This window comes from Idiotropiscis lumnitzeri, chromosome 4, assembly GCF_059441095.1.
Source record: "Idiotropiscis lumnitzeri isolate Australia: NSW breed Sydney's pygmy pipehorse chromosome 4, RoL_Ilum_1.0, whole genome shotgun sequence".
In the NCBI taxonomy this organism is placed as follows: Eukaryota; Metazoa; Chordata; class Actinopteri; order Syngnathiformes; family Syngnathidae; genus Idiotropiscis; species Idiotropiscis lumnitzeri.
This window is the reverse complement of record NC_142394.1, coordinates 8,016,063-8,028,769: the sequence shown is the minus strand read 5'-3', so window position 1 is coordinate 8,028,769 and position 12,707 is coordinate 8,016,063.

The window sequence follows — 12,707 nt, the reverse complement described above, 5'->3', positions numbered from 1 at the left end:
TCTTCTTCCTGGACGTCTGCATGCTCAGTGGTGTGCGATGGTGCGACTATAAAGCGATTTTGATGTGTCCTGTTATGTGTTTTTACCCACCTTACCCAAAGCGCCGCTGTGTTAGCCTCACTTGCATGCCCTCGAAAGACAGCTATTTTAGTCTGGAAACCTTCATGCAAAAAAAAAAATAAAATGACAAGAAAAATTTGGAATCACTAAACACTCTGAGAATAAAGTGATTTCATACAATTTTTTGGCATTGTCTTGCTCTCTTTTTTTGCATGCGGCTGTTTTGGAAATGTTTGGTCCTTACTCTGACCCACTAAAACTCACTCAGTTGCATACCCTGGTGAAGGAAAAAAAATCAGCCACCCAAATGCAGTTTTATTGATCGACATGAAATTGGGTGGATAAATCTATGATTGGGGAACCCACAAAAATCTCTCAAGGACCTGTGGCCAAAATTGAAGAGGGCGTTGGTCATGTGTAAATTCTAAGGCTTTCACTTAGATGACCGATTTGCTGGGTAAAAAAAAAAAAGTTTGCTAATTTTCCAGAAAAAAATGCACAGATTCAAACTAAATTAGGTTTGCACAGAAAAAAAATATCAATGACCCAAGCATGGAATGGAACAGGAAGTCAGACGTTACAGTTTGAAGCTATGAAAATTTTTTTGGCTACGTCATTTAACATGTGTGCAGCCTAATGAAAATGCTTGACCTTTTCATGGGAAAAAAGAACTTTAAGAAGCCCCCAACATCAGTTTAACCGATTAACAAAAAAATTGGTGGACATGTCGATCATATCAAGACGCTCCAATAAGTCTGAAGAAGCATTGACTGGTTGGTTTACTGGACAGAGAGGCAATGATAGCATAGTGGCATTTTTATTAAGAGGGTAAAAAATAAAAATATGCATTGAACAGATGGATGTGAAAGTAAGTGAAAGAAAATAGATTGGTTAAAAGTGCATGGCCTTACCCACTTGTAAAAAGTGCACATTCGCATTTCGACTTCATCTTCCCCCCCGTCCCACCATCACTGCGTCATGCCTTATCCACAAGCATAGCTAATTAGCCAGTGCGAAAGTATCTACCATCAAGAGAAGCACATGTCGCTCGCATTGTTTTTAGCCTTGCCATTTGGCAAGTTATTTTAGTGTCAATGAGTCAGAACTGATTCCAATGTGAATCTTCTCATTGTCCACTCGAGCTTGTCGAGCGCACTCAAGTCTGCCGGCAGGAAATGGGGGGTTTAAATCGACACCGTTAGTGCGCCGAGCCAAGGGAAACCCGCGATAACCCCTGGGTACCTTTCACGCACTCTCCACAACACTCAAGCTACACTCGACATTCATTTGCCATTGATGCAGTCAAGCGCGTTACAAAGTGGCTTCCAACTGACACTCATGGCAATCTGTATTTTACCCAATTCTTCTCACATTTTTTCCTATTCCGTCAAAAAAAATTCTTTGATGTAATCTTGTCTTCTTCTTCTAGCGATTGGAAAACTCCGGTTCCGGCGCCGCGCGAGTGGCTGCCTGTTTACAGCAGCGTGGCTCACTATTGAGCCTTTTTCGTGTGTTTTTTCCCTTTACCCTTTTTTATTTTATTTTTACCTCACCTCAGCAATGGACATCCAACTTGCGGTGGTTTTACTACTGTTGGGGGCTGTTTTTTGCGCGATCGTGTCCGGAGACGAAACTCGGAGCTACGGATCGATCGTGTACACAAGAGATCAGCTGTTAGCACTCCGTGCTAACCCCGCGTGGGCTCCCGGAGCGAGACCCGATATTCCCCGCGAGCTGAGGAGGAAGAGACGAGGATGTCGTGCGGGGGCTAAACGCCAGGCAAGGAGGAGACGATATCACCCCGTCCTCCCGTCCGTTATTATGGGGAATGTTCGATCCCTCTCCAACAAAATGGACGAGCTAACAGCGCTAACCCGGCACGAGAGGATTGTCCGGGAGGCTAGCTTGCTGGTGTTCACGGAGTCGTGGCTAACAGAGCTAACGCCGGACGCCGTCGTGGAATTGGACGGCTTCCAAATACTACGCGCGGACAGGACACTGGAGAGCGGTAAGAGAAAAGGGGGAGGGCTGGCTGTGTTTGTTAATGATAGATGGTGTAACCCTGGGCATATAACTGTTAAGGATCAACTTTGCAGTCGGGACATTGAGATGATAGCTGTTAGCATGCGTCCGGTCTATTTACCGCGAGAGTTCAGTCATGTGATCGCGGTGGCGGCGTACGTGCCTCCCTCTGCTAACGGTGAGACAGCCTGTGATGTACTGAATGCAGCTGTGAGCAGGCTACAAACACAGCACCCAAATGCCTTGTTCCTTATCTCTGGTGACTTCAATCATGCTTCTCCTTCCTCCTCTCTGCCTTCATTCACACAATATGTAACCTGCCACACCAGAGACAATAAAATATTGGACCTCTTCTATGCCAACACCAAGGAGGCGTACACGTCACTTCCCCTCCCCCCGCTGGGCAAAGCTGACCACAACTTGGTTGCTCTCCTGCCTGTGTACAAACCTCTCGTCCGCAGGCAGCCAGCTGTGACACGCACAGTTCAGCGATGGTCCGGAGAAGCCGAGGAGGCCTTGAAGGACTGTTTCAACACAACTGTGTGGGAGGTATTCAGCGAAGCTCACGGTGAGGACATTAATGGTCTAACAGACACAGTTACAGACTATATTAACTTCTGCATGGAGAACACCATTCCCACCAGGACTGTAAGATGTTTCTCCAACAACAAACCCTGGATCACACCGGACATTAAAGCTCTCCTGAAGGAGAAAAAGAGGGCTTTTGTTTCAGGCGACAAGGACGAGCTGAAGAGAGTGCAGCGTCAGCTGAGAAGGAGGATCCGAGAGGGGAAAAAGTCCTACAGGATGCGGATGGAAGAACAACTGCAGCGGAACAATGCCAGGGATGTCTGGAGGGGCCTGAAGACCATCTCAGGCCACGGACAAGCAGGTAAGACCCAGAAGGGGGGGGGGCTTCAGTGGGCAAATGAGTTGAACCTATTTTTCAATAGGTTTGATCAAATGTCTGACCCCGCTCAGGCTTCCCTGATGCAGCCCCCACCCACCCCTCCTGCCACTGCGAACAAGACCCTCTCTCCCCCTCTCTCGCCCTTCTCTCTCTCCACAGGCTCCAGTTCACAGCCTCATCAGACAACCACCACTTCCTCCTGCTCAGCCTTGTTCCTCACAACATCTCAGGTGAAGAACCAGCTGAGGAAGATGAAGGCGAGGAAGGCGGCAGGCCCAGATGGGATCAGCTCCCAGCTCCTCAAATCCTGCGCAGACCAGCTGTGTGGAATCGTCCAGCACATGTTCAACCTGAGCTTGAAGCTGGGCAGAGTCCCCCAGCTGTGGAAAACATCCTGCCTGGTTCCGGTTCCAAAGACACCCCATCCGAAGGAGCTCAACAACTTCAGACCAGTGGCGCTGACGTCTCATCTGATGAAGACCCTGGAGAGACTGGTCCTCGTCCATCTGCGCCCCCTGGTCAGCTCCTCAATGGACCCACTCCAGTTTGCATACCAGCCTGGCATCAGTGTGGATGATGCCATCATCTACCTGCTCCACACTTCACTCTTCCACCTGGAGAAGGCGGGGGGCACGGTGAGGATCATGTTCTTTGATTTCTCAAGTGCTTTCAACACCATCCAGCCCGCCTTATTGGGAGACAAGCTGGAGCAGGCGGGAGTGGCCCACCACCTCATCACATGGATTCACAACTACCTCACAAACCGGCCACAGTACGTGAGAACACAGGACTGTGTGTCTGACGTGCTCCTCTGCAGCACGGGAGCGCCGCAGGGAACTGTGCTGGCTCCCTTCCTGTTCACCCTCTACACCTCGGACTACAAATACAATTCCACAACCTGTCACCTGCAGAAGTTCTCTGATGACTCTGCGATTGTCGGCCTCATCACTGACGATGACGATCGGGAGTACAGAGGGGTTACGCAGGGGTTCGTGGACTGGTGTCAGCAGAACCGCCTCCAAATCAACGCTGGGAAATCCAAAGAGCTGGTGGTGGATTTCCGCAAGCGTCGGTACTCTCCACCTGCACCAGTGAATATCCAGGGAACAGACGTTGAGAGGGTCTCAACTTACAAGTACCTGGGTGTTCATCTGAATAATAAACTGGACTGGAGCGACAACACAGACGCTCTCTATAGGAAGGGTCAGAGCAGACTCTTCCTACTCAGGCGGCTGAGGTCCTTTGGCGTTCGGGGAACACTCCTCAGGAACTTCTATGACTCGGTGGTTTCATCAGTCATCTTCTATGGAGTGGTCTCCTGGGCAGGAGGCATCTCGGGCCGAGACAAAAAGAGACTGGGCAAACTAGTGAGGAGGGCCAGCTCTGTCCTGGGCTGCTCCCTGGACTCTGTGGACTCAGTGGGGGGCAGAAGGATGACGGCAAAACTGTCATCAATGCTGGACAAACCAGCCCACCCATTCAATGACACTCTGAGAACACTTTACAGCTCCTTCAGTGACAGACTTTTACACCCTCGCTGTACCAAAGAGAGATTTCGCCACTCCTTCCTGCCAGCTGCTGTCAGACTTTTTAACAAGAACATTGGGTCAGGCCTACAAACGGGAGGGCATTAGTGCAATTGTGCAGTCCTAGGATGCAATATTAACTACTACTGTACTTTCAGCCAAGGGTGTACTTAAATATTGACCAATGATGTATTTTGTTTACCATTACAGTATTCTTATTACAATACTTCTATCACTGTAGTATTTCTACCACTGCAGGATGTTCACTATTACAGTACTTTTATCATTGCAGTACTTTCATCATTGCAGTATTTTTCTATCGTTGCAGTACTTTTACTATTACAGTACTTTTACCATTGCAGTATTTTCTATCATGCAGTACTTTTCTATCATTTCAGTACTCTTACCATTACAGTACTTTTATCATTGCAATATTTTTATGATTGCAGTATTTTCAATCATTCAGTAGTTTTTATCATTACAGCGTTTCCCCCTCCGTATAATGGACAAACATTAGGAGTGTTTCCTTACACTTAGATACGTTTATACTGTGTATATTTGCATGCTTTTTCTGAATGTCTGCTGCTAATGTTATACATTAACGGCTACATTACGCCGCCGACTCTGTGTGATCTATATCTTTGCTGCTGTAACACCTCAAATTTCCCCATTGTGGGACTAATAAAGGACATCTTATCTTTTCTTATCTTATCTACTTTTGGAGCATTACTGCCACCTCTTGTAATGGAATTTGGGGCTGCGAAAAAACTGTTTCACAACCGCCTAACTCTGCTCTTTCAAAAAATAAAAATTGAAATCTAAAATTCACAAGAACGTCTCTGTATTTAAAGCTACTTTATGACCTCAGCTCATTCGTAAGTTGTTGTCTTCCCAGTCTGACTCACTCATGATTCTCTCTTTGGCACATACCGCCACCTACTGTACATATATTGTCAATACAGTCTACTCAAGTAAGTCTACTGTCATAACAATAAACATATCTCGTCAACAAAACGGGTGGCAGTCAGTGAAGGACAGTGAGATCCGTTGGTACTTGACCCGGTTAAAGACGATTACACTGACGCACAAAAACCCACTTCCGTCCGTGCTTAATCCGTCTTTATTTTTTTAAGTTTCCCTTCCAACGTCAGCAAAACGGGCATCCATCAGTGATGGACTGACGTAACGGTCCGTCCGTCGAACGGAATGCGCACCTCACCTCTGCCACTTCCCAAAAACCAAATGTCGGCTGTCGGAAAGTCAGTACGCGCTGTCTGTTAGATGTCGCGAGCAGCGTCGGATAGCCTGAAACGTTTTTGTGCATCTGGGGGGCGTGTTGATCCGATTCAACAAGTAGAATCGGGTTGGGCTGTCGGGACAAATGATCTCTATGATTGGCTGTCAGCTAGTGAATTAGTGCACTGAACAAGAACCAGAAGTGTAAAAAGCGCAAAGTGGTCAAATTTCAATTGATTTCTTTGATATGAACTAATTTTCACATCTCATCTATGGACCTAATGGCTGGCTGGACAGAAGTGTATGAAGACGATTAATCACTCTCATTCACCAAAGACCGTCGTCATTCGAACGCAGGTATAGTTACAGAGCGTACCAGAACCTTTCTCAGACTCTTGTAGTCAAATAAAGTGAATTCAGAGATGAACTCAGACGAGCGTCGCAACGTAGAGATTGCTGTTTTTATTGCATTTCACCACATCGCTCAAATTAAACGCAATTTAAGATGATTTTGGCTCTCAATTGCTTCTTCACACAGCCCAACATATCGCATCTGTGTTTTTGAGCCTCGCTCTCTCGCGCTCTCTCACTCTCCCTCTCTCTCTCTCTCTCTCCTTCTCCCTCTCTCTCTCTCTCTCTCTCACTCTCCCTCTCTCTCTCTCTCTCTCTCTCACTCTCCCTCTCTCTCTCTCTCTCTCTCTCTCTCTCTCTCTCACTCTCCCTCTCTCTCTCTCTCTCTCTCTCTCTCTCACTCTTAAAGGGCTGGTACACTCAACAGCATTACAAGATTTCATTCTGCTATTCAGTCTATACACGCGTTAGGGCTAATAACCGATAGAGATATATATATATATATATATATATATATATATATATTTAAAAACACAAATTATTCTTTTATATTTAGTTTGAAGATAAACAAGTGGGAGTGGCATTTTGGCCTATTTTGAAGAAGTGCTTCTTGTGAAGTGAGTTGAATTGAGTTCACTCCCACTATACAATGCTCGTACCGCAAGTCAAAACAAAAATTCAGCCAGCCAAGCAAGGGCTCAGCTCTCAAAATTCTAAAGTCAAGTCCCAGGTTTCTCAAAGCATCTCCACTTTTAGTCTAATATTGATTGAATCAGAACATGATGTTGTCAACGTGAACACACGTTAATGTTTATTAATTGGAAACATTTTTGCGCAAGTAGAGTATGCCACCACATTTTGGATTGCATTTGTTGTTGGGCTGAAGGGTGTTTCACTATCGCGGTAATGTTGCTGAAGTTAAGCAAAGGTGAGCACTCTAATTCACAGAGACACTCAAGATTGGCTCGTTAAATTGCCACACTCTGCATGATAATTGTAATTCTCAACCATTCTCAGTGGGGATAGCAAGAGGATAAGTAAACCAGACAGGTGGCTGACCTTATAAGACTGTAGCAAAATGTGTAAAATTTGAAGACCTGTAAATATTTTCAGGATGCACTGTAGTGTATTGTGCAGGGTTCTGCATGAAAGACAAAGTTGCCACTTTGATCACAGTGAGAGAAATTGACGTCATCGTCATCGGTGCACAGACCCTCACACTGCATAATGTATTGTTCTACATCATTTATGTATATGAATAGCGCGATGGGGCAGGGGAAGTATGAATTCTTGATGTTCCTGCGTCGGGATCACACACGAGTCAACGGGATATTTTGCTCAGCTATAAATACGCAAAAGTTTCCTTGTAGGAGGTCGGTCGGCAGACGCACATTCCGTTCTCGAAAACTCATCAAAGGATGCAATTTTGAGCTCTTCAGGAAAGGGGTAAAAGTGTAAAACCTGATCTGTCGGAATATAAAGTTAAAAAATATTTAAAATACGCTTAGGTGCTGTTGACCAGTGTATTGATCTCCAAATAAATAATCATTTAATTACAAAAAGTTAATTAGCATTTTTTTTAATTCCCAGAATAATTCACAGCATATTGATTGCCACTAGCCAATAAAAGACTATAAACTAATACCATGAAATAAAACCCATTTTTAATTGAGTGAATGACATTATTCATAGTTAAATGCAATACATATGACATAGTAATGAGGATAATAAGCATGCATATGTAATGCAGGTCACATGGTTGCAGTGCTCCAATCACCTCACTGGCCATTTAATTGCGGTGGTTACTTTCCATATTCCCTTGTTGATGATGATAATCCATCATTCCCCTCATTTAATCCACATCCAGCATTTCCTCTGCACGTTTCTATGGGTTTTCCATGATTGGGTCTATTCTTTAGACTCATCAATATTCATTGGCGCCATGATTACGATCAAATTAACTGTCTCCTTGTAATCAAATGCTACATTTCTTCTTTATGCTAAACACTCAACAAGCTGTTTATTTTCATTGTGGCAGTCATCATGACTAACTGGTGAGAGAGAGGAGGAATCGCATTCATGATATGACACATACAATATTTGCACGCCTGTGGCAGCGCATGCCGTGGATTATTTTGTTACTCTAACGTCCAAGGTGTCTATTATCATGAATATCATTGACGTAAGAATCAATACCAGATATTCGTCCTCTAGAACTGATTCTTAAATCAAAATATTGATGCCTATACTTTAGTCATTCACTCGGTAATATACAGTGGAAAGTCACTTAAGCATCGTGTTCTTGCATAAACTGAACTACTTCTTCTTCCCATTTGAGCACTGCAGCACGCCATCCTGCAATCTCACTTACACAGTCGACCTATGCACGATGTCATTATGGCAGAGCGTAAACTGAGTCATGTGTGGGGCCACTTGAGCCCCAGACTGCTAACACGCAATTTGTTTGTTTTAAAAAGGTAAGGAGGTGTGTCAGCAAACAAACCTTGTGAAACACCTCCGGTGAAACCATCATCCAGAATATGAGGCTTTTAACATCAGCGCAGAATGTTGTCCCTTTGGTGCTGCAGGCAGGCACTATTCAGTTACAGAGGGAAAAAATGTGGACAGTCCTTCAGTTGCACATTTCAAATGAATAAATATGGTTATGATATAAATCATGAAATGAATAACTCAACATATTTCCGCGTAGAGTAATAATAAATGCAAGGACAACAGACTGCACCTTAACACTGCAAAAACAAAGGAGATTGTCGTCGACTTCAGGAGGAACAAGACGGTGCCGCCCCCCCTCTGCATCGAAGGCGTGTGTGTGGAGAGGGTCCACACGTTCAAGTTCCTGGGAGTACAGATCTCAGATGACCTTTCTTGGACTCACAACACCACAGCAGTGGTAAAGAAGGTCCGCCAGCGTCTGCACTTCCTGAGACTCCTCAGGAAATTCAACCTGGACAGGAAGCTGCTGCTAGCCTTCTACCACTCGTCCATCGAGAGCCTGCTGACGTACTGTGTCTCCACCTGGTACAGCGGCTGCACTGAGGCGGACAGAGTGAGGCTCCAGAGGACAGTCAAAACAGCGCAAAGGATTATTGGCTGCCCTCTCCCCTCACTGTCGGACATCTACACCGCCCGGTGCCTCAGAAGGGCTCTCAACATCGTCAAAGACAATACCCACCCAAACTCACACCTGTTCGACCTGATGCCCTCTGGCAGGCGCTACAGGTGCATCAAATCAAGGACTAATAGACTGAGAAACAGTTTCTTTCCGAGAGCCGTCTCCATTCTGAACTCTCACACACACACACGAGAACACCCTTACCTTGCAGAACAGCATTGTGATGTGTTTTTATATACCCTATTCAGTACTGAATTCCTTTGCACTCTCTTATTTATTTATCTAATTTATATATTTGTCTGTATTATTGTTGTATTGCACTGGAGAGGGGAGCCCTCTAATCTCGTTGCACACTTGAGTACAATGACAATAAAGGGATTTCTAATTCTAATTCTAATTCTAATATGTTTAACACTGAGATAGAGACGAGTATAATATAGGTTTATAGCAGGGGTGGTGTCAGGTTTAAAACGGCCCTGACGCCTTTTTTACACTGGGAATTATTTAAATAATGATGGCTGAATGTCCAAAGTCAATCAAGCAAAGTTTTATTTTCCAATTTGCGAGTTGGTGAGAGAGAGAGAGAGAGCCGGAGGACCGAACAGGCCTGTTCGGCCTCCCACACCCCCTTCCTCTGACCCCCTCCTCTGACTCTCCTCCGGTCATAAAGAGACAAAGAGGGGGGCTGTCTTCTGGAATTCTAGCAGGCAGGCAGGAAACAACCAATCACAACAGTCAGTTTAAAACTTCAGCTCGAAGATTCAGAAACTTGAAACCGAATGTGTGTGTGTGTGTGTGTGTTCAAGCTGTGCTCATGTGTGCTAAATGAGTGTCTGTGTGTATACAGTTATTAGTGATACAAATAGTGTATGAAACATGATTATGAATACACAAAATTGGTGACATATCCTAACAGGTGGGCAATTTATTTTGCAAAGGGGCCTCAAGAAACTAGAACGCTTGTCATGTGCCAAGCAAACATGCTAGCCCCAAATTTATTTATATTAATTTTCATAAATTTAGAAAAATCATAGTCTTGGTTTGATAAATTGCAACATGTGTATACAATTTTCCAACATAATTATAACGGGTCATTAAAATTCCATCTTTACTACACAAAATTATACCACCTTTGTGTACCAACCGCCGAGCTGTTCCTAGTCGGGACTCCCAAATATACAGATAAGCCTAAATACAGTTACAACGCCGCTAAATTGCAAGTTATGCATCGCTCTTGAGCGCTAGTATCGCGTGTACAAGCATCCACACGCGTGCACGTAAAAATCACAACTTTCAAAATAAAAGCAGTGCATATTTTACATTTTTCTTTGACTTCATGGTCAATGTGAGGGGCGGTCAGAGGCTGTGGTCAGGCCAGATGTGACATTCGAGCTTTACTTTGCCTGAATGTGATGTGAATTTTTTTTTTGATTGATGCTAATCACATACAAACTACAATGGTAGCGAAAAAGTCTAAAATCATTTGAGACGTTTACCTTGTCTTGACAACGACAATCCAAGGTTTGCACGTCCTTTTGCTACTTTGAAGTACATTGTACATGCGATGAACTGTGTTTCTTTTTGTGTATTCAAGACCTTTCCTGTCAGCCACTCAGCCTTTTTCCTTTTTGCTGTGATTTCCCTCCTGCTGTTGTGTCTAATTTTCCCAGGTCTTCCCACTGCTTGCATTTTCACTCCATCGCCCGTGTCTTCAATAGTTCTCCTACTTGTATTCGTCACGGCAGGTATTGCAGCCTCCGCACTCCAACCCTCCTGTGGTTTCCCCATGCGGAGACATTCAACTTGAAAAAGTGAAAGTTTTTTCCAACCCTCTCCACTCGTCACTTATTTCGCTGCATTTAGAATGCCTACAAAACGAAACACAAACTATTGGCAAAACCACAAAAATAAATTTTTCACATCAAAAGTCCACCCATTGCAACTGAACGCATCACAGAACTGAATGAATAAATGTGAGTTGAACGATTGTAAAAGTAAATCCACTCAGCCGATCCAAGTCCACATGTGAGAGAGTCCATGAAGCATGAACACTTTCTGTCATAGATCTTTAATATGATGCCTAAAAAAAATTTTAAAAACCCACATCACCCCCCTCACACAATGATGGCTGACAGCTGCCATCTTGTCACTCGCTGATGGAGTAATTAGCAGCAAGCTTCTGACACATCGATCACATTTGATCAAAGCCTGTAGCTTCTGAAACGTTTGACTTGGTGGCTGTCCCTCCAGTTATATTGTTGTTCACCGGGGTTAAAGGGCCTTAATATCACAGAGAAAATTCTTTACATACAGGCGGCGTTCCGCCTCTGATACGTTGGAAGCTGTCAATTTGCGGCTGGGTTGAGACCAGTTTGGGTTGGAATGTGCCTTTCGCTCCAGCACTCCACCCCATGACCCAGTACGGGATAAGCGATGACATGACACATATTGACAAAAACATGTTTGTTATTTTTGTAGAGTTTCCTCAAGTCCCGTGTCTATTTCAAATGCAAATGCCAATACTTTTAATGCGCCGCTACAGACTACCTGTTATTTCCAGCAAACAAAAAAATTTACAAATAAAACAAATGAATGATGTGAAAAACATCAGTCAAATATCCTTCCATCCATTATCTGTTCCGCTTCTCCTCACAAGGGTCATGGGCATGCTGGAGCCTATCCCAGCCATCTTCGGGTAGTAGGCGGGGTACACCCTGAACTGGTTACCAGCCAGTCGCAAGGTACACAAAGACGAACAACCATTCACGCTCACACCTAGGGACATTTTAGAGTGTCCAATCAACCTGCCATGCATGTCTTTGGAATGTGGGAGGAAACGGGAGTACCCGGAGAAAACCCACACAGGCACATGCAAACTCCACACAGGAAGGCCGGAGCCAGAATCGATCCCGTGATCTGTGCACTGTGAGGCCATCGTGCTAACCAGTTGCTCACCGTGCCACCATTAAATATCTCCTGCTAAAAAGTTGGCCTATTGCTAGTACCTGATTAAAGTTGATGAAAAGGAGCAACATTTCAAATGGGCCGGCAGACAGAAAGGAGGAGGTCTTTGAATGCACCAGCAGACATGTTGGCCTACTTCGCCTCCTGCAGGAAAAAGCGCTCAATCAATTATTTAGCGGAGCTCTGGAGTGCTTGAAAAGGGCACGTGCGTGTGCGTGTGTGTGTGTTGCATGTGCGTGTGCTTTAAACGGGAAAATCTTTTTGAGCGTTATCCTTGCGTCAAGCAGTGGGTGTGTAACACCGCCCTGATGGACGTTGTTTACTGTCACACCTCAACTACAAACAAGTTCAAATTTGGAAACAATCGCACACATTTTCTAGGCTGAGCCAGCCTTTGAAAGTCTTCTGGAAATAGCCAAAATAACAGCTGCTCTACACATTTTAATTCAAGATGATATTTCCATTTAGTTATTTATGATTGTATCATATGACGGCACGGTGGTAG